Raw genomic sequence first — 22448 nt, forward strand, 5'->3', positions numbered from 1 at the left:
GTGAAGGATGGAGGAAATGTTTCCTCAATCTGAAGACCCACAACATCTTGGAACATCTTAATCATTATGATCATAGAAACAATGAGTCAAATAACAATCGTATCATCAATATGAGACGTCTCTTCTCTTTTGATTTCATGCAGAATCTCACCTTCAAGTCACCTGCAGCTACAAATCCCTCCACAGTTTCCAGCAGTTCTCTTCTGTTGAAAGTCGCCAATGAAACCTTGATCTGCTCCACAAACCTGATCTACCATCCAGACCCAGAGTTCATCAGCTTCACATCCACACAGAGGGGTGACCACGTCCAGATCACCATACAGGTTGAATTTCTTCTGTTTTGGTTGAAATCACACCAACGTGTTCCACATGGGATCAACATGAATTTCTGCTGTCATTTCAGAGAAAAGCAGACAAACTGGAGATAACACCAGCGGAGTTGTCAGTATGGGGGGAGCAGGAGGAGAAACGATACCCCTGCATCATGGAAGACAAAGACCCTGGTGAAGAGTTCAACTTTTACTCTTGTGAGATTCAGAGCCCACCCAGCGCACAGTTCCAGACGTTAATGGTAATTAAATGCAAGAAAGCTCATTATTGTATGAAATGCACATGTACACAGAAATATTCCTGCATTTGTTTGGACACATTTACTTGATGATTTTATCAACATTCACTCAAAAATCCAGCCTTCATATCTCTGGCTCAAGGCTCTGATGAGATGTTTTCTGTTTTAGATTAAATACGGTGACAAGACAGTGTTACTTGCTCCTCCAATGTTAATGCCTCCAGTCATTGTCATCCTGCGCTTCATGCTGATCCCCTGTGTTATTGCTGGTAAGTGGACAAAAACAACATTTTCCACTTTTAAACCACTAACTTTGTTTTACAGTTTTTAAATACTGAAACAGTTTCTTACAAACTTTTCACTTTCACTGAATTTTATTGGAAGGTTCTAATCAATGTTTTCTGCTTAATTTCATGACTAATATTGTGTTTTTCCTTGATTTGAACTGGAATGTGTTTTTTGTTTTGTTTTTTTTAGCGCTGGTGTTTATCTGTCTATGGGATAAGAAAGTCGCCACAAAGAGGAACAAACACTGATCACTGGTGCTGTTTTATAAGAAAAAAGTTCAAGATCGTCTCAAAAGAAAGGTTTGGATTTGTTGTTTATATTACTAGTAATTTCAGTTGCTTGTATGTCCGCACTGTAAATGTGGCTGGTTAAAGCTTCTAAACACCACAGGCAGCGGCTCCATTTCTGTTCTTTTTTAAAGTTTAATTTGCCATTAAAACATTTCTTTTGGTTTGTTGTGAAGCAGATACTGTGACCAGCAAAGACAGAATCCAACAGATTTCAGACTGACTGTGTATCACTGGGATCAGGTTCTCATGTTCATGTATCTCATGTTTACTGTATAAAGAGGAAGCTTGTGGGAAACAGTTTAATCATGTGAAGCACTTTTTTGTATTTTTATTCAGTTACGATCATTTATAGCTCATATTTACAACACATTTCTTGTAACTTTTTGTTTAACTTTGTACTATTACTCAGAGTGGCCTGAATTTGTTCAAAATGAAATAAGGCCTTTTTTTGTCATTCAATTGTTTTGTTGTATTAACCAGTTTTGCAGACTGTGTACATGTTATGTCTGGTCACCATGTAATAAAATTTGCTTGTTATACTTCTTGTCTTCTCATTGCTGGATTTAAGCTAACTATGGAAAACTTTGTTTTCATAATATAGTTAGAAAAACAAAAAATAATTAAAATTATTTCAAAGTCAAGAAATCAAAATGTTTCAAATGTAGTCAGAGTTCAACAGATGTGAGACGTGTCAGCTTCTCTAAATGTAGAATCTCTGGTTAACCTGTCATGTTTTTACACTGTGGCAGGAAACTGGAGGACCTGAAGAAAACCCAGCAATGCAATGAGAGCACAGCGCTCATATTGTAGTTTAACTTAGAGGTTTGAGAAGTTACTCTTTATATTCATGATCTAAATCCCAAAATGAGAAAAACATTTATTAAAATTGTAATTATTTATCTACTCAAATCAGGTAATTCAATGTTATTTGTCAATGTTTGTCGCAGAGAGATGGGGAGGATATTGTCTACTTACTTGTAGTAACATGCCATAAATCAGCATCAATAACTTCCTGTCGGTATTATCACATGTTTCGGACAGATTATTATTTTACAGGTTTAGTTTTTGTAGCTGTATGTGTTGTAGGATAAATCAACACACAATGCTGAATCCGTATTTGGTCCAAACTGAAATTGACAAGTGATAATTTTCTGTTCTACTTCGTGTGCTGCTTCGCCCACCTGTTGGTCCTCTCCCTGGCGAAAGCCAGACACTGAAACAGATCGAAAAAGCTGACGCTCCAATCCCACACGTGCGCTGGCACACTGCCCCGCCCCAGGGACAGTGTGCCAGCTTCTGATGTTTGTATCATCAGATCGTTGTGTTATTGGCTTTTAAAGATAGGATTTGTGTGCAAATTCTCCCTGAACTCTGATAGGCTGATTTGATCTTGTTCTGAGGGCTATCTCATTTGAATCAGTGATTAAAGATTGCATTAGGGACCTAAATCTGCACGCATTGGTCAATATCAAGGGTTTGCAAACCGAAGAGTCTTCATACATATTGCAGAAGAAAATATTTTGCCTTTAAGTCTTGCAGATGGGGTAAATTTGTATATTTTTATTTATTGCAGCATTCAGACCTTTAAGGTTCCTGATTTCCACACTGAAAAAAATCTCAGCAAATTTCATTGTGGTTAAAGACGTGTTTTACTGAGGAGCGCTCAGCATCAGGATGGTCAGATTTTGCACACAGATTATTACCGGACAGACTTAATTTTGAAATTAAAATTCACATTGTGCAGTCAATAGTTCTACACTGTGTAATCGTGACATTTCCTGAATAAACACAGATAAATGTCAGTTGAGTTTCAGCCTCGCAGGACTTGCTCCCTCCCATTTTCAGCACTTCTCCTTTTCACTCAGGCGCTTTTATGCACGGCTTCAGGACGTGTGTGTCGGAGAGCAGAGAGCCATGCAGGTCTGAAGTGTGTGAGGGTCTCTCAGCTGAAGCTGCCTCCCTCCCTGGAAGATGGTCCTGCTGCTCGGTCTGCTTTTAATCCTCTGTGGAGCCCCGAGTCTGTGTCTGGAGGAAGAACACATCCTTTCTCTTGGATGGAGACATCCGTCACTTGGCCGTGGACAGTAACACGGTTTACATCGCCACTGAAGAGAAACTGTACCAGCTGACCCACGACCTGACCCCGGTCCACAGTCTGACCCTGAGAGGAGTCCTGAATCCGGACACGGAGGACTTCTACAGAGTTCCTGCTGCCGCTGACTGGAACGCAACTTTCAGGGTCAATATTTTATTACTGTTTGAGAAGAATCAGTCTGTGATCAGCTGCGGTGTGATCGATGGAGCGTGTGGATACTGTGAGATTCTGGACCTGAACAACATCTCCAACATTCTGCACAAGGAAAACTTCCAGGTGGGACCAGCCAAACGCAGCAGCGCGTCCGTCGCTTTTCTGGTGACCCTGAAGAAAAACCAGCCTCGCAGTGACTCTTATATTCTGACTGCGATACAACAGGACGGGTCTGGAGAGGAGAAATGTCCCTCTGATTCAGGAACTGTAAACCTTCACAACACTGAGGACACTTCCACCGGGGGGATATTTTCTACAAATGAGGCATCTGGCGTACCCACCATCAAAAGTAAAGGGAACTTGGAGTTCGTGGATGGATTCCAGATCAACTCGACCATATATCTGCTCGCCAATGAGCCACCAGGTGCTAAAAACAACCACATCCATCTGTTTTGGCTCAAAGACAAATTACATGAAGAGAAGACTCTGAAGTCTCTGATGGGAGCTGTCATCTTCTCTGGTAGTGATGGCAGCAGACTGCTGGCCTCCTCGGTCGTCCCGGGTGGTCCGCAGAGGCTGTGGAGCGGCGTGTTCAGTGTGGATGGAAGACAAACCAACAGCCAGCTGCTGCTGTTTGACTTCAGTCCAGGGGGCTATTGCACAAAACCAGGATAAGGGATTAAGCCGGCAAACTGTTGTTATCCTGTGGTGATCTTGTGGTTATCCTGGACGAAGTTATCCTCAAGTCGATTGCACAAAAGCTGGCCAAGTTTATCCCAGACCAGTCACCACAGTGATTTATTCTCTGCAGCTGCTCCACAGCAGGCTAACTACCCAGGATAAGATTAAACTGCTGTCAACAATGTGAGAAACGGGCGTGGTTTACAGCATTTCCTGGATTTTTCTGCACATTACATCATTTAATCCTCCTGCAGCCAAATCTTATTACTGTAGTCATTGCATTTGCAGGGTCTGGTTGACTTTAGCATTATTTTGTTGCACAGATTATATGAAGACCAACATAACTTTCAACACAGACATTTCAGAATCCTTTCTTTATTAATACAAGTCCTACAATAAAAGGCTCACAATTATTGTAAAGACAATGGAAAAAAAACCTAAATGAAACTGGTTCTAAACCACACTGATGTAAAAAATAAAGAATAAGAAATAAAATAAAACAACCCTGAGGCTACACAATGAGTAAAATGAGAAACAAAGGAAAAATAAATGTATCACACCACTGAAATGGACTTCAATAAAAGACAGCATATCCTTTTGTCTTAACCGTGTTCTGAAAATAGGAAAATCCTATTTCAGGACTCCACCTTTAGGAGTGAAAGGGTCCCACATCATTCTGACTCCACTTTTTTAACGGCTAAAATCATACAGAAATTCATTCTCAGAAGACAACTAATTTATCACTTCATTTGATAATTGCTCTTTGGGTTACACTTAAGTAACTTACCAGACTGCAGAATATTTTTATGTCTGGTTTTCACCTGCTGCAGCTTCTTTTCTGGCCGACAGGTTTGTTCTTCATGACAGATGAGGGATGAAACAGAACACAGCATGAGAACAACTGATTCAATAGAGAACACGGACACAGAATTGAAATTTTCTTGAATAAATATCCTAAATATTGGCAAAATGCTGTTCCCCCCGTGTATTTCCTGTATTTTATTATTATCACTTTTGTATGATCATAATCATGGATCATATGCAGAATTAGGTCATTTTTAGTGGGTGATTTGCGCGTCATTTTTTCACTTTAATAAAGCTGCCGGCCTGCATGCAGTACTTGTCCTCACCATTAAAGCGGGGGCGCTATGCCTTAAACGCCACAGCAGACGTACAGGCTGTAATATATGGAGTGATATTAATGGACGTGTTTTGTGTAAAGTCCTCGCTCTGGGGCACCCCCCTTTTTAAGTGAGCCCCCCCAACAGCCGCGGTACAGTCCGCACACTGCTGCTCATCCCGTGTGAAGTAAGATGCTCGTCCTTGTTCCATTTTCAATCTGTGATTCTGTGATCGATCTCGTGGTCTTCTGAAGAACGCCGTGAACGCCACTTATCCTGATGCTCCTCACCTGGCTGGAGTAAGCCGCGTCTTTTCATCCTGGCTCGGCAAATGTGCAACCGATTGATCCGAGAAAACACCGACTAGGCTTACTCAAGCCGCGCATTTCCATTTATCCTGGATGTATTTATCCAACTTTTGTGCAATAGCCCCCTGATCTCTCAGAAGATAGCGCGAGTCACTTACTTTTAATGGGTTTTACATATTCAAACAAATTCAACTCAATTTAATATTTTGTAATGTTATAATAACAGCATGACAGTCAATGCTGATCAGAACAGACTATCAAATTTGATGATTTTTTTTCAAAAGATCAGTCATGTGTTTTTATATTCAGGTTTATGTGATCATCAGACCCATGATCAGTGTGTTTCTGTACAAATTTGTCAGGGTTCGGACTCAGAGACTCAGGCGCGGACAGAGACTAGATCAGCAGAGTCCAAAGAAAGATTTATTTCCAGACTGGGAACCCAACACAAAACCAGATCAGTCCAGAACAGCAAGAAAAGTTGTCAAAACTTCCTGGTAACAAACGGGTCTCGAACAAACGAACTGAGGACTCAGGCAGGAATATTCTCTGACTCTAATAGAACTCAAACAGACAAGTTGCGAGCTGAACTAACCAAGGACAAACCGAACCAACCAGCACAAATTAACAAAGACAGAAGTAACCAAGAATGTAAATAACTACACTGCAGCCAAACCACTACAACCTGGCGAGGGACAGGGCTTTCGGAGAGAAAGGCAAGGGAGGTGGGATCCAGGTTGTGCAGTTGGAGGCGAGACTGGATGGGTATGCTGGTGCAGCAGTCCAATGAGGGAGGATCCAAGAGACTTTTCTGTTCCAGAGTTGATGAGACGAGGAGGTGAGCAGGGCGTGGTCCTGGAACCGGAGCAGCGGGTGGTCAGAGCCAGATTTATAGAGAGATGAATTGTTTGCTGTGACCGCACCCCACTGCAGGTGAAAGCACTCAGGTGATCAGCTGCTCCTCTGCACCAGTCCACAAATCACACACCAGAAGCACACGCCCACCAACAGAGAGAAAAGGGGAGGAAGGAAAGGAGGAGGGAGAAGAGAAACGGCCAGCCACTGGCTAGAGCCAGAGGTAGACGGTGTGACAGAATTTTCTCTGGAAAGTTTCAGTCAAGTAGGTTTTTATTAAAACCATATCAGTATTAAACACCTTAAATAACTGAAATATAAATCCATTACATTGTAATTTTCAATGCATTGTTCATACTGAGCAGGATCTAAGTTTACTGGTCTGGTCCAGATGTTGTGGAATTTTGCGACACAGAACCAAAGATGAGGAGTGAAGGTGTCGACACTGCACCAGGACGTCTGTCCTGGATTTAGTTTCCATTCGTATTATGTTATAACAAAATATGTTGAAATAACTTTGAATTTGATGAACTGCTGCATTGAACACATTCAATGCTTAACAAACCTCAAATATTTCAAGTCTTGGAAAATTCAATCCATAAGAAAAATTAATGATGTTCAACAGGTTGTCAACAATATAAAAGTTGCACGTCACATTTTAGGCCCCTGCCTTCAGAATCAGTCATAACAGACACAAAGTCAAAAGCAAACCTGGAACCTCAAAACAGGCCCACTTCAACTGAAGTACAGTATATCTGACTGAACAGAATGTTGAAACTGATGATTTTAATTTGTCACTGTGGCTGCAGTGTGGGTTGTTCCTGTGTGGAAGTGAGGTTCTGTGTGGAGATGTGTTGTGGGTTTATATAAAACATTCTTTCAAAGTCTATGTCTTTCATAAGGGTGGTGTGCCACACACTCTAGACTGCAGCAGTCACACACACTTTATCCTGCAGCTCCAATCAGCCTGACTGACTTCAGGTGTGACTGATCTCAAAAGCAGTGATCACAAAGAAAAAAGAAAAACAAATCTGAAAACATGTTACACCAAAAGGGAAAATATCTGCACCCGAATATGTTTTTAAATGAAACCGTAAACAGTCACCAAACAGCAGTGAAACTCTCACCCTGGCTGTGAGGCTTAAAGAAAGCAACACGGTGCTCAAACCACGGCTTATAAGAAAGAATTGAACAAAGTTGTGTCCACTCTGCAGCCAAAGCTAACTATGCTAGTAGCTAACAGTGACTGAAAACATCAGCATTCAGGAGGTCGTGGTGAACGCAAAGCAGAGACTTTAGCTTCATGTTTGGCTTTAAAAATACATATATAAAAAACAGACAGCACAAAGTGTCATAACAGGGCTTCACTGATGATAAAAAGATGATGGAGGAGAGCAGTGTGTGCAGTCCAGGTGCTTCATGCTAGCAGAAAATCATCCTCCTCACTTCTTCCTCTCTGATGCATCATATTTTACACCTATTTTTCATTACTGAGTGTTGAACCTGCTTTTTCTCAGAAAACTAATGCAGAACACAGTCAATTCAACCTCAGTCAAAAACAAACAAAAAAAGGTCACCTACTCCAATTATGGCAACTTGCTTTAAACAAATTTTTTAAAAGCACGCAAATTTACCAGTACATCAGGTTTTAACAAAAATACCCTATTTTTACAGAAAGATCTTCAAAGATCGCTTAGAACTCTGCGTCAGAATACAGTTCTCCTCAGGCAGAGCTCCATGACCTCTGTTCTGGCAGTGAGGCAGAACAGCTGGATGGTTTTCTTCATCGGGACTGGAGACGGGCAGCTCATCAAGGTGAGTCCATCAAACTGAACATCTTGTCAGCATCAAACAGCTTCTGAGACCTCAGAGCCAAAAAACCTCAAACTATTGAATCTGTAATTTCATTTCATCCACTAGAAAAAAGAGGAAAGAAAAGCTGCATGAAAAAGAGAAAAAAATGTAAAAATTACTAAAATATTCTTCCTTCTTGAGGCCGTAATTCTCTGTAACTCTTTCCTGTGAATATTGTTCATGGTGTTTTGGTTAATTTCATCCTGTCTGTTCGTATTAGTCACCATTAATCTTTGTAAATGTTAGTCTTTAAAATTACTTATCATTATTTAATTTTTTATTCTGTCTTGTTTTTGATTCAACTTAATTATTCTGTGTGGATCAACAGTTAAAGTTTTTTTCCTCTGTCATTCATAAAGTATTTCTGTTCTCTCAAAAAATGTCAAAATTGTCTGAAAGATGCTGATCAGAAGGATGAGACCATTAAAATCAGGCACACTTGAGCTCATAGGACCAGATGGTACAATCCCTTAGATTAATCGACACTTGGTACTGACAGTGTTGTCACTAACGCGCTACTAATTAACGCGTTACTTTAATCTGATTACTTTCTTTCAGTAACGAGCAATCTAACGCGTTCATCTTTCCAAACCAGTAATCTGATTAAAGTTACTTTCCTAAGTGACTGTGCGTTACTTCCTCATAACATATGTATAAGTGAATTTGTAAGAGAAAATGTTTCTCAGTGATGTCGCATGTCACGTTTTCCCAGGGGAGAACAGAACGCCGAGTCACGTATTCACGACTATGATTTAATTAATTTATGTAACCGGTTCAGCCCGACGGACCGACAGCTGTGCGCGACTTCACCAGGTGTAAAAAGTGACTAAAGTGCTGCGTGGATTTTTTTCTTTCAACTGTGTCTCAAACAAGAAGTCTTAATCTCACTAACTGAGACTCCAGCTGCACTTTGACGACCGAGTGTTTGTTTTATAACACGCCCCCCTCACCCACACCTCTGGACACAAAACGCTACAGAACGCAAGATCCGTCTGCTCCACCGCAACATATTGGACATCAAATTAAACTAGAAAATCTACACTTGAAGATGATACCAGGCAGAATATTCTCTGAGCTGACCAGCTCCCGTCAGCGGCAAAACAAACCCAAAACCGATCTTCACATTTCACAGCCGGCACCTCAGATCGCATGTTTCTCACACACTTCTTCAACAAATCTCAAAGCTGTTCACACCAAACACAACATGTTTTATTTCCTTACCGGTTTGTGGTCATTTTCCATCTATTCGAGCTCCTCTGGCCAAAACTAACGTCAATCCTCTGGAGTAGTGAAAGAGCGTCATGCGCCAGAATTAGATCAATCAATCAATCAATCAATTTATTTTTGTATAGCCCAGTATCACAACAACAGTTGCCTCAGAGGGCTTCAAGATGTTACATTGGTCGGTAAAAGTAATAGTGAATAAGCATAATGGTAAGATGTCAATATTTACAGTAACGAGACAGAACGAAGCAACCACCGCCTTCGACCCTCACATCCGGCAAGAAAAAACTCCAAAAACCCAGTGGGAAAAGAAGAAATCTTGGGGAGAACCACAGTATGGAGGGATCCCTCTCCCAGGGACGGACAGCTTTGGCAACAGCTAGCATGAGACAATAAGAAGTAAAGCCTAGGACAATGTTGAGGACAGTCGGTTGGACGGTCCAGCACAAGAACCACGGATCCCAGCAGTAGAACCGAAGCCAGTCCATGGGCAGGACCAACAGGAGTGTCCTCCCGGTCCGGAAGGAGCTTGTTCATAGGCCCTCGTAATAGTGGAGTCAGCAACTGAAACTGGAGAAGACTCCCCCTCGAAGGGGGGACAACAGGTGAAAAGCAATGAACGGACTAAAGGGAATAACATTCAGACATTAGAGGATAGGGCTCAGTGCACCGTACTTCCCACAGCATTCTAGCTCCGAGGGCAGCTTTGTGGATACTTAACTGTTTAAACTAGTATTTAGTTAGTATAGTTTAGTTTAGTTTAATTTAGTTTGGTTTAGTTTAATTTTGTTTAGTGTAATTTGGTTTGGTTTAGTTTAGTTTAGTTTAGTTTGGTTTGGTTTAGTTTAGTTTAGTTTAGTTTAGTTTAGTTTAGTTTAGTTTAGTTTAGTTTAGTTTAATTTAGAATCCCTAGCTGACCTGATCATAGGCTGCATCGAAGAGAAACGTCTTGAGCCTAACCTTAAATGTGGAGACTGTGTCTGCCTCTTTGACACCACTTGGAAGCTGGTTCCATAAAAATGGTGCCTGATAGCTAAAGGCTCTTCCACCTAATGTCCATTTAGAGACTCTAGGAGTCACCAGTAACCCTGCATTTTGAGAGCGGAGCGCGCTGATTGGTTGATAAGGCGTTAAAGCATCTTGGAGATAGGTCGGAGCCATCCCATTTAGGATTTTGTAAGTGAGGAGAAGGATTTTAAATCTAACTCTAAACTCGACTGGAAGCCAGTGAAGAGATTTTAGAACGGGAGTAATGTGTTCACGTCTTCTAGTTCCAGTTAATAATCTGGCGGCGCATTTTGAACCAACTGAAAGTTTTTTAATACACTTTTTGGGCAGGCTGCGAGAAGGGAGTTGCAGTAGTCCAATCTCGCAGAAACAAATGCATGGATGAGTTTTTCTGCATCGCTTCCAGGTAGAATGTTTCTTATTTTAGCTATGTTGCGCAAGTGGAAATATGCTGTTTTACAAGCCAGGTTGATGTGTGCTTTAAATGAGATATCCTGATCAAATAAGACCCCGAGGTTCCTCACAGTAGAGGAGGAGGATACACTGACGTTATCTAAGGTGATAACCTGTTTGGATAGACACTCTCTCAGTTTATGGGGGCCTAGTATAATGACCTCTGTTTTGCCAGGATTCAGACGGAGATAGTTCGTAGTCATCCAGGTTTTAATTTCTCTGATACAGTCACTGAGTCTATCTATTTGATTAGTTTGATCAGGTTTCATAGATAAATACAGTTGTGTGTCATCTGCATAGCAATGAAAATTGATATCGTGACTTCTAATTATGTTCCCTAAAGGAAGCATATATAACAGAAATAAAATTGGCCCGAGCACGGACCCTTGAGGAACCCCATAACTGACCTGGGAGCACGGTGAGGACTGTTGGTTAACGTGAACAAATTGGTACCTATTAGATAAATAGGATTTGAACCAGCAGAGGGCTTTTCCTCTGATGCCGACCTCACATTCTAACCTCTGCAGGAGAATATTGTGGTCGATTGTATCAAAAGCTGCACTGAGGTCTAGGAGAACCAGGATTGAGACTAGACCTGCGTCAGCCGCCAATAGCAAGTCATTAGTGACTTTAACTAACGCAGTCTCAGTGCTGTGATAAGCTCTATATCCTGACTGAAATTTCTCAAATAAACTATTGTCCTGTAGGTGGCAGTAAAGCTGTTTAACCACAACTTTTTCCAGGACTTTTGAAATAAAAGGCAGATTTGATATCGGTCTGTAGTTAGCTAGAATATCAGGATCGAGATTAGGTTTTTTCAGCAGTGGTTTGATTACTGCGAATTTAAATGACTGTGGCACATAGCCATTTTCTAGAGAGGTATTTATTATAGTTATGATCGTATTTAAGATAACTGGAAGGATATCTTTGAAAAGCTTAGTTGGAATTGGATCTCGGAGACAGGTTGAGATTTTAGAAGACATTACAATTGAAGTAATCTCAGCCCCATTTACTAATGAGAAACTATCTAGTATTTCAGGTATTTCAGGTGGAGGCAGTGGCTGGATTCCCTGAGCTTGATCTGAGGAAAGCGCTTCACTGATTTTACCTCTAATGGTTATGATTTTATCATTAAAGAATTTAAGAAAGTCATGGCAGTTTAAAGATTCTGGGATTACTGGTTCCACTACAGTATGACTGGTTGTCAGTCTGGCTACAGTGTTGAATAGAAACCGAGGGTTATTTTTGTTTATTTCTATTAAACGAGAGTAATATAATGTCTTGGCTTTAAAAAGAATTTGTTTATAGCTTAGCAAGCTACATTTCCAGGCCTTCAGAGATTGTTCTGATTAAGGTTTACGCCACAGTCTTTCTAATTGCCGAGTTTTTTGTTTGAGAACACGGGTTTCAGAATTAAACCATGGAGCAACGCGCCTGGGTCGATTGGTTTTCAGCTGCAACGGGGCCACTACGTCAAGGGCAGATTTTAGTGAGTGCATAGCACTGTCAAAAACTGATCACTATTATCACCACTGGTCAATAAGCTCATTTCTGTGAGTTCACAAGATAATGCAGCAAATGCAGGCTGGATCAATTCTTTGTACCGAGCCACAGATTTTTCAGATAATGTCCGTATCAGCTGAATTTTAAAAACTAAATATGTCGAAATAACTTTGAATTTGATGACCTGCTGCATTGAACACATTCAATGCTGAACAAACCTCAAACAATCCAAGTCTTGTAAAATGAAATCCATCAGAAAAAATTAATGATGTTCAACAGGTTGTCAACAATATAAAAGTTGCACGTCACATTTTAGGTCCCTGCCTTCAGAATCAGTCATAACAGACACAAAGTCATAAAACCCGCTTCAACTGAACTATATCTGACTGAAGAGAACTTTGAGAATTGTGACTTTAAATTGTCAGCATGAATGTGTGGCTGCAGTGTGGGTTGTTCCTGTGTGGAAGTGAGGTTCTGTGTGGAGATGTGTTGTGGGTTTATATGAAACCTCTTTCATAGTCAATGATTCCTTTATAAGTGTGGTGTGTCACACACTCCAGACTGCAGCAGTCACACACACTTTATCCTGCAGCTCCAATCAGCCTGACTGACTTCAGGTGTGACTGATCTCAAAACCAGTTATCACAAAGAAATAAGAAAAACAAATCTGAAAACATGTTACACCAAAAGGGAAAATATCTACACCCAAATCTGTTTTTAAATTAAACCGTAAACAGTCACCAAACAGGAGTGAAACTCTCACCCTGGCTGTGAGGCTTAAAGAAAGCAACACGGTGCTCAAACTACGGTTTATGAGAAAGAATTGAACAAAGTTGTGTCCACTCTGCAGCCAAAGCTAACTATGCTAGTAGCTAACAGTGACTGAAAACATCAGCATTCAGGAGGTCGTGGTGAACGCAAAGCCGAGACTTTAGATTCATGTTTGGCTTTAAATATATAATAAACCTGTCAACACAAAGTGTCATAACAGGGCATCACTGATGATAAAAAGATGATGGAGGAGATCAGTGTGTGCAGTCCAGGTGCTTCATGCTAGCAGCTCAAAGCTCAGCAGAAAATCATCCTCCTCACTTCTTCCTCTGATCCATCATATTTTACACCCATTTCTTCATTGCTGAGTGTTGAACCTGCTTTTTCTCAGAAAACTAATGAACACACAGTCAATTCAAGCTCAGTCACAAAACAAAACAAAAAGGTCACCTACTGTAAAAAGTTATGGCAACTTACTTTAAACAATTTCTTTAAAATCATGCGAATTTACATCAGGTTTTACCAAAAATACCCTATTTTTACAGAACGATTTTCAAAGGTGGCTTAGAAGTCGGCTTCAGCCGACAGTTCTCCTCAGACAGAGCAACATGACCTCTGTTCTGGCAGTGAGGCAGAACAGCTGGATGGTTTTCTTCATCGGGACTGGAGACGGGCAGCTCATCAAGGTGAGTCCATCAAACTGTACAGCTTGTCAGCATCAAACAGCTTGTGAGACCTCAGAGCCAAAAAACCTCAAAATATTGAATCAGTAATTCAATTTCATCTACAAGAGAAAAGAGGAAAGAAAAGATGCATGAAAAAGAGATAAAATAGTAAAATAACGAAAATATTCTTTTTTCTTGAGGCCGTAAATCTCTGTAACTCCATCCATCCATCCATCTTCAACCGCTTATCCGGGGCCGGGTCGCGGGGGCAGCAGTCTCAGCAGAGATGCCCAGACTTCCCTGTCCCCAGACACTTCTTCCAGCTCCTCCGGAGGATCGCAAGGCGTTCCCAGGCCAGCCGAGAGACATAGTCTCTCCAGCGTGTCCTGGGTCTTCCCCGGGGTTTCCTCCCGGTGGGACATGCCCGGAAAACCTCCCCAGGGAGGCGTCCAGGAGGATTCCTGAACAGATGCCCGAGCCACCTCAGTTGGCGCCTCTCGATGTGGAGGAGAAGCGGCTCTACTCCGAGCTCCTCCCTGGTGACTGAGCTCCTCACCCTATCTCTAAGGGAGCGCCCAGCCACCCTACGGAGGAAGCTCATTTCGGCTGCTTGTATCCGGGATCTTGTCCTTTCGGTCATGACCCAAAGCTCATGACCATAGGGGAGGGTGGGAACGTAGATTGACCGGTAAATCGAGAGCTTCGCCTTTCGGGTCAGCTCCCTCTTCACCAACGGACCGATACAACGACCGCATCACTGCAGATGCTGCACTGATCCGCCTGTCAACCTCACGCTCCATCCGTCCCTCACTCGTGAACAAGACCCCAAGATACTTAAACTCCTCCACCTGGGCTAGGGTCTCTCCACCTTCCTGGAGAGGGCAAGCCACCTTGTTCCGGTTGAGGACCATAGCCTCGGATTTGGAGGTGCTGATCCTCATTCCTGTCGCTTCACACTCGGCTGCGAACCGCCCCAGTGCATGCTGTAGGTCCTGGTTCGATGAAGCCAACAGGACAACATCATCTGCAAAAAGCAGAGATGAAATCCTGTGGTCCCCGAACCGGACCCCCTCCAGCCCCTGGCTGCGCCTAGAAATTCTGTCCATAAAAATGATGAACAGAACCGGTGACAAAGGGCAGCCCTGCCGGAGTCCAGCATGCACCGGGAACAGGTCCGACTTACTGCCGGCAATGCGGACCACACTCCTACTCCGGTCATACAGAGAACGGACGGCCCTTAACAGGGGGCCCCGGACTCCGTATTCCCGGAGCACCCCCCACAAGATACCACGAGGGACGCGGTCGAACGCCTTCTCCAAATCCACAAAACACATGTGGACTGGTTGGGCAAACTCCCATGACCCCTCGAGCACCCTATGGAGGGTGTAGAGCTGGTCCACTGTTCCACGACCAGGACGAAAACCGCATTGTTCCTCCTGAATCCGAGGTTCGACTATCGGTCGGATCCTCCTCTCCAGTACCCTGGAATAGACTTTCCCGGGGAGGCTGAGGAGTGTGATCCCCCTATAGTTGGAGCACACCCTCCGGTCCCCCTTTTTAAACAGGGGGACCACCACCCCGGTCTGCCAGTCCAGAGGCACCGTCCCCGACTGCCACGCGATGTTGCAGAGACGTGTCAACCAAGACAGTCCCTGCACATCCAGAGACTTGAGGTACTCAGGGCGAATCTCGTCCACCCCCGGTGCCTTGCCACCGAGGAGCTTACCGACCACCTCGGTGACTTCGGCTCGGGTGATGGACGAGTCCACCTCTGAGACCTCAGCCTCTGCTTCCTCCACGGAAGACGTGGCGACGGGATTGAGGAGGTCCTCGAAGTATTCCTTCCACCGTCCTATGATATCCCCAGTTGAGGTCAGCAACTCCCCACCTCCACTGTAAACAGTGTTGGCAGAGACCTGCTTTCCCCTCCTGAGGCGGACAGTTTGCCAGAATTTCTTCAAGGCCGACCGATAGTCTTCCTCCATGGCCTCTCCGAACTCCTCCCAGACCCGAGTTTTTGCCTCCACAACCACTCGGGCTGCAGTTCGCTTGGCCTGCCGGTATCTGTCAGCTGCTTCTGGAGTCCCATGAGCCAACATGGCTCGGTAGGACTCCTTCTTCAGCTTGGCGGCAGCCCTTACTTCCGGTGTCCACCACCGGGTTCGGGGGTTGCTGCCACGACAGGCACCGGAGACCTTACGACCGCAGCTCCGGGCAGCTGCTTCGACAATGGAGGTGGAGAACATGGTCCACTCGGACTCAATGTCTCCAACCTCCCTCGGGACATGAGAGAAGCTCTCCCGGAGGTGGGAGTTGAAAACCATGCTGACAGAGGGTTCCACCAGACGTTCCCAACAGACCCTCACAATACGTTTGGGTCTGCCAAGTCTGTCCGGTTTTCTCCTCCGCCAGCGAATCCAACTCACCACCAGGTGGTGATCGGTCGACAGCTCTGCTCCTCTCTTCGCCCGAGTGTCCAAAACACGCGGCCGAAGGTCAGATGACACGACAACAAAGTCGATCATCGACCTCCGACCTAGGGTGTCCTGGTGCCAAGTGCACTTATGGACACCCCTGTGCTCGAACATGGTGTTTGTTATGGACAAACTGGCTAGCACAGAAGTCCAATAACAGAACACCACTCGGGTTCAGATCAGAGAGGCCATGCGATCCAATCACCCCCTTCCAGGTCTCACTGTCGCTGCCCACGTGGGCGTTGAAGTCCCCCAGCAGAACAATGGAGTCCCCAGATGGAGCACTGTCCAGCACCCCTCCCAAGTACTCCAAGAAGGCCGGGTACTCTGTACTGCTGTTCGGCCCATAAGCCGAAACAACAGTGAGGCACCTATCCCCGACCCGAAGGCGCAGGGATGCGACCCTCTCGTTCACTGGGGTGAACTCCAACACATGGCGGCGGAGCTGCGGGGCTATAAGCAAACCCACACCAGCCCGCCGCCTCTCACCGTGGGCAACGCCAGAGAAGTGGAGAGTCCAGCCCTTCTCGAGAGGTTGGGTTCCAGAGCCCAGGCTATGTGTGGAGGTGAGCCCGACTATATCTAGCCGGTATCTCTCAACCTCCCTTACAAGCTCGGGCTCCTTCCCCCCCAATGAGGTGACATTCCATGTCCCTAGAGCTCGTCTCTGTGTCTGAGGATCGGGTCGCCGGGCACCCTGCCGTCGGCTGCCACCCAATCCACATTGCACCCGGCCCCTACGATTCCCTCGCGGGTGGTGGGTCCACCAGAGGGTCGGCCCACGTCGCCCCTTTGGGCTGAGCCCGGCCGGGCCCCGTGGGCAAAGGCCCGGCCACCAGGCGCTCGCTTGCGAGCCCCAACCCCGGGCCTGGCTCCAGGGTGGGGCCCCGGCTGCGCCATACCGGGCGACGTCACGGACCTCGATTGTAATGTATTCATAAGGGCTGTCTCTGTAACTCTTTCCTGTGAATGTTTTTCATGGTGTTTTGGTAAATTTCATCCTTTCTGTTTGTATTAGTCACCATTAATCTTTGTAAATATTAGTATTTAAAATGACTTATTATTATTAAATTTTTATTCTGTCTTGTTTTCGATTCAACTTATTTATTCTGTGTGGATCAACAGTTAAAGTATTTTTCCTCTGAAGTATTTCTGTTCTCTGAAAAAATGTCAAAATTGTCTGAAAGATGCTGATCAGAAGGATGAGACCATTAAAATCAGGCACATAAAAAAGCTGAAAATGTATTGAAGTGTTTTCCATCCTAAATTTAAATTGAAACTTCATGAAGGCAGCATAAGATACAGTTATTGTGTAGAATACTTACATTATATGTGGAACTTGAGAAGCTGTGCTCTCCTCATATTAAAGGATAAACATCTTTTTATGTTACTCCAGATAAATTTGATTTGGTGGAAAAATTAGAAAAAACAGCTGTTTCAGTCATAAAGATTGTGAAACCCCTGATGCTGGTAAAACTCAGCAGGATAAGATCATAACACACGAATATTAAATGCAAAACCATCGAAACATCCCTCGCTCTGACTTATCACGAACCACATCCTGTGAACGATGAACGATAAACAGATTTTGAAAGACTTCTTAGATAAACAGGATCCAGTTTGAAGTTGAAGTTTCTTCCTCAGAACATTTATTGACTCACACTCTTGTCCTCAGCTTGCTGTGGACAGGAAGTATCACACCACCTGTCCCAGAGTGCTCTACATGTCCAACCAGGACCGCCGAGTGTTTCCCAGAATGCACCTGGATCCAGTGGATCATAAACATGTGTATGTGCCATTTCAAAATGAGGTAGATATTGATGGAATTGTCTCACACAGCTAATAATAATTTTCCTTTGCATTTGGTGTATTTTGAAGTCTTCTTCAATGTTCTTGTTTGTAGGTGAAGCGTGTGGCTGTAGCAAAGTGCAGCACACACAAATGTCCAGGAGTGGTGGACTGCTCAGGATCCATACTGTGTGTGGTGTGTCTCCAAAGGAAGGTGAGAGAAGAAACTTCTGGAACAGTTCAAGCAGTCATGAACTTGGTGAGAACATGTGTTTCTTTCCAAAGCTGCACCTTTGAAGATGACTGTGAGGACTCCCACTGGCTGTCCATTCCTGATGTCTTCCAGCAGAAACTGATTTCCCACAAAGTTGTTGAAGACGGGACTGGACAGGTTCAGACCAGATCACACTCTGAGGACTGAAACCAGCTGGAGCTCCTTGATTCACCACTCATCTTCTGTTCTTTCTCTCTCAGCTCACTCTGAACATCCAGACTCATGTGAGTGTGAGCAAAGAGGCCCGGTTCGCCTGTCAGTTCTCCACAACTTCTGGGGAGCTTTGTAGCCGGGATGGCCTTCCTCCACAGTTCCCACAATGCACCTGCATCCTTTCTGAGCAGACCGTTCCTCCTGAAGGTGATTTGATAGAAATGATGAAGGAAATGCAAAACAGATCCAATATTCACCTCCAGTTGACTGATCTCTTGTCTCATTACATTCTGTTACACATTAAAACATATTGTCAGTTTTCAAAATGATGAAATGCAGATCATGTTTCTGTTCGACAGGCCTGCTGGTCACTGTAAAGATGGCGCTTGTTTCAACAAGTCTGACCGAACAACTACAGTTAATGAACTGTTCTGATATGAGTGGACCACCAACCCGAGTCTTGTAAGTCATTCACTCACACAGCAGTGGAGACAGCTGCAGGGGAACATGTTTCCACACCAGTAGGAGAGTTTTGAAGATTAAAAAGAGAGTTAAAGAAGATATTCAGTCAGTTGCATCACTGACAATGGATTTAACCTGCAAAGTTGCTTCCATTAATTTAACTTCAATTTACAGATGCATGGTATTGAAAGAAAAATTTGATTAAGTTCGTGTCATCTTTTCTGTAGAAGTACTCTGTTGTTGCTGCAGTAATTACCTTTTCGGTCTTTCACAACACGACTGAAACTCCACTCCAACTCTGTATTTACTGAATTCTGAACTGACCTGTTGACAATTAACTGAATGAGACCTGAAGAGCAGTTTGCTTGTATCTGCTTTTCTTGTCTTTTCGTGGGTTTCCAAGCACTCGCATTAAGTAGGGGTGTGAAAAATAAAGCCTGCAGGAGGCTCCAATCCAGCACACCAAACCACCAAGGAAACTGTAAAAATTTCAAACGAAGCAGACGTTCTTCAACGGACATATGGCATGTTATATTTTTTTTATATTGAACCTTACTGACAGTTTGTTTGTTTTAATTTTGGTGACTGTGGTGTATGAAGCTCTTCCTGTTCCTTCCTGCAGATTTAAACTCTGATTTGTGTTTTCCCTTCAGGTGTCAGCAGTGTATCAAAGCCGGCTGTGAATGGAGCAACAACAGCTGTTCCTGGGCTAATGAACGACGTTTAGATGTAATAACATCTTTCTTACTGTTATACAGGCTCATCTGCACTACTTGTTAATTTAGCAGTAAATCCAAATCGTACATGAACCCACAGCATTTGCTCTGTCAGGAAGATGCTCCATCACTGTAAAGTGTTTCTTCCTCCTCCTGCAGGACAGTGTGTGTCAAACGCTGCAGTCTGAGCTGAACTTTCCTGTGAGTCTCTTCCTCTGACTCTCCTCCTCCACACTCTGACTGTATTGCTGCTGATTGTGTTTTGATGTGTTTTCCTCGTCAGAAGCCTGAGATCTCCTCCATCAGCCCCAGAATTGTGTCTTTCTATGGAAGAAACCACGCAGTGTTGTCAGGTGGTAACCTCAGCGGTGTGACCGGAGTGAGGATGCAGGCAGACCTGGACTGTACGCCACAGGAGTGAGTCGCTTCACACACATCTGGGAAGTCCAAGAGGAGAAACAGCAGCCATGAAACACACTGACCCATCACATTTTAACAGGAGTGACATGATCCAACCTTTTCTCTCAGCTCTCAGGAGAACATGGTGCAGTTTTCCAAGAGTGATGGAGCATTGAGGAGCATTTCTCTGCTCAGTTTTCATTTGTTTCTGGATCTTGTTGAGTCTTGTTGTGTGTTCTCTGCTCAGGTCTCCTGTCTGGAACAACAGCGGCTCCAGTTTGACCTTCCACATTCCCAGAGCAAACCGTAAAGGGACAGTGAAAGCCTGCGTTCTCCTCCCAGACGGCAGTTGCCACGGTGACGCGAGCATCACCTACCAGTCGTCACCTTCCTGTCGAGACATTTCACCGAGGAACTCCTGGATCAGGTGTGCTTGGATTTACTGATACTGTGATGCTCAAAACAAAACAAAATAATCAGTCGACTGTCTGAAAATGAAAAGTTACGGGGAGGTTTTTTTTTAAATCTGTTTTTAATGTGTCATGCTGAGCTCGAAGTTTCATGTCGAGGACTTTCCCTGAACCTGCAGTGGGGGGAGGAAGATCACACTCACTGGATCTCACCTGGAGTTTGTGGAGGGGGTCATTCACAGCCGAGCCCCTCAGGAAGTCCAACCTCCGACTGACAGGAACCATCAGGTGGGTCTGGAGAGCGAAGACCAGGGTTTGGGTTTCTGTTGTGAAGGATGGAGGAAATGTTTCTTCAATCTGAAGACCCACAACATCTTGGAACATCTTCATAATTACAATCATAGAAACAATGAGTCAAATAACAATCATATCATCAATATGAGACGTCTCTTTTCTTTTGATTTCATGCAGATTCTCACCTTCAAGTCACCTGCAGCTACAAATCCCTCCAGAGTTTCCAGCAGTTCTCTTCTGTTGAAAGTCGCCAATGAAACCTTGATCTGCTCCACAAACCTGATCTACCATCCAGACCCAGAGTTCACCAGCTTCACATCCACACAGAGGGGTGACCACGTCCAGATCACCATACAGGTTGAATTTCTTCTCATTTGTTTGAAATAACACCAACGTGTTCCACATGGGATCAACATTAATTTCTGCTGTCATTTCAGAGAAAAGCAGACAAACTGGAGATAACACCAGCGGAGTTGACAGTATGGGGGGAGCAGGAGGAGAAACGATACCCCTGCATCATGGAAGACAAAGACCCAGGTGAAGAGTTCAACTTTTACTCTTGTGAGATTCAGAGCCCACCCAGCGCACAGTTCCAGACATTAATGGTAAATTTTGTTTTTCAACTACAACTCAACATTTTATTGCATCAAATGTCCATGTACACAGAAATATTCCTGCATTTGTTTGGACACATTTTCATGATGATTTTATCAATATTCCCTCAAAATTCCAGCCTTCATATCTCTGGCTCAAGGCTCTGATGAGATGTTTTCTGTTTTAGATTAAATACGGTGACAAGACAGTGTTACTTGCTCCTCCAATGTTAATGCCTCCAGTCATTGTCATCCTGCGCTTCATGCTGATCCCCTGTGTTATTGCTGGTAAGTGGACAAAAACAACATTTTCCACTTTTAAAACACTGACTTTGTTTTCCAGTTTTAAAATACTTGAACTATTTTCTCATAGACTTTTCTCTTTCACCGAATCTCATTGGATGGTTGTCTGCTTTTGATAATCAATGTTTTCTTCTTCACTTGTGACTAAAATTGTGTTTTTCCTTGGTTTGAACTGGAATGTGTTTTCTGTTTTGTTTTTTTCAGCGCTGGTGTTTATCTGTCTTTGGGATAAGAAAGTCACCACTAAGAGGAACAAACACTGATCACTGGTGCTGTTTTCTGAGAGAATAGGTCGAAAAATTTTGGATTTGTTGTTTTATTATTAATTTCAGATGTTTGTATGTCCGCACTGTAAATGTGGCTGTAGTGGTTAAAGCTTCTAATCACCACAGGCATCGTCTCCATTTGTGTTCTTTTTTAAAGACTAATTTACCATTAAAACATTTCTTTTGGTTTGATGTGAAGCAGATACTGTGACCAGCAAAGACAGAATCCATCAGATGTCAGACTGACTGTGTGTCACTGGGATCAGGTTCTCATGTTCAAGTATCTCATGTTTGCTGTGTGAAGAGGAAGCTTGTGGGAAACAATTTAAATCACGTGAAGCACTTTTTTGTACTTTTATTCACTTATGATAGCACATATTTAATATAAGTCTATTGCAACTTTTTGTCTAACTTTGTAGTATTACTCAGATTTGCCTCCATTTTAACATATTTGTTCCAAATAAAATAGAACCTTTTTT

General features: G+C 43.5%; 1 long non-coding RNA gene and 1 pseudogene across 1 annotated transcript; both read left to right on the forward strand.

Annotated features, from left to right (window-relative positions):
• Positions 1-214: 214 nt before the first annotated feature.
• LOC115403964 (uncharacterized) lies at positions 215-1556 on the forward strand. Its single transcript, XR_003933286.1, has 4 exons — positions 215-323; positions 404-571; positions 738-837; positions 1046-1556. It is a non-coding gene; the product is annotated as an uncharacterized LOC115403964 (long non-coding RNA).
• A 1561-nt stretch (positions 1557-3117) lies between these two features.
• LOC115404652 (plexin-C1-like) lies at positions 3118-18713 on the forward strand (annotated as a pseudogene).
• Positions 18714-22448: the final 3735 nt, after the last annotated feature.

This window comes from Salarias fasciatus, chromosome 17 (genome assembly GCF_902148845.1).
Source record: "Salarias fasciatus chromosome 17, fSalaFa1.1, whole genome shotgun sequence".
Taxonomy (NCBI): Eukaryota; Metazoa; Chordata; class Actinopteri; order Blenniiformes; family Blenniidae; genus Salarias; species Salarias fasciatus.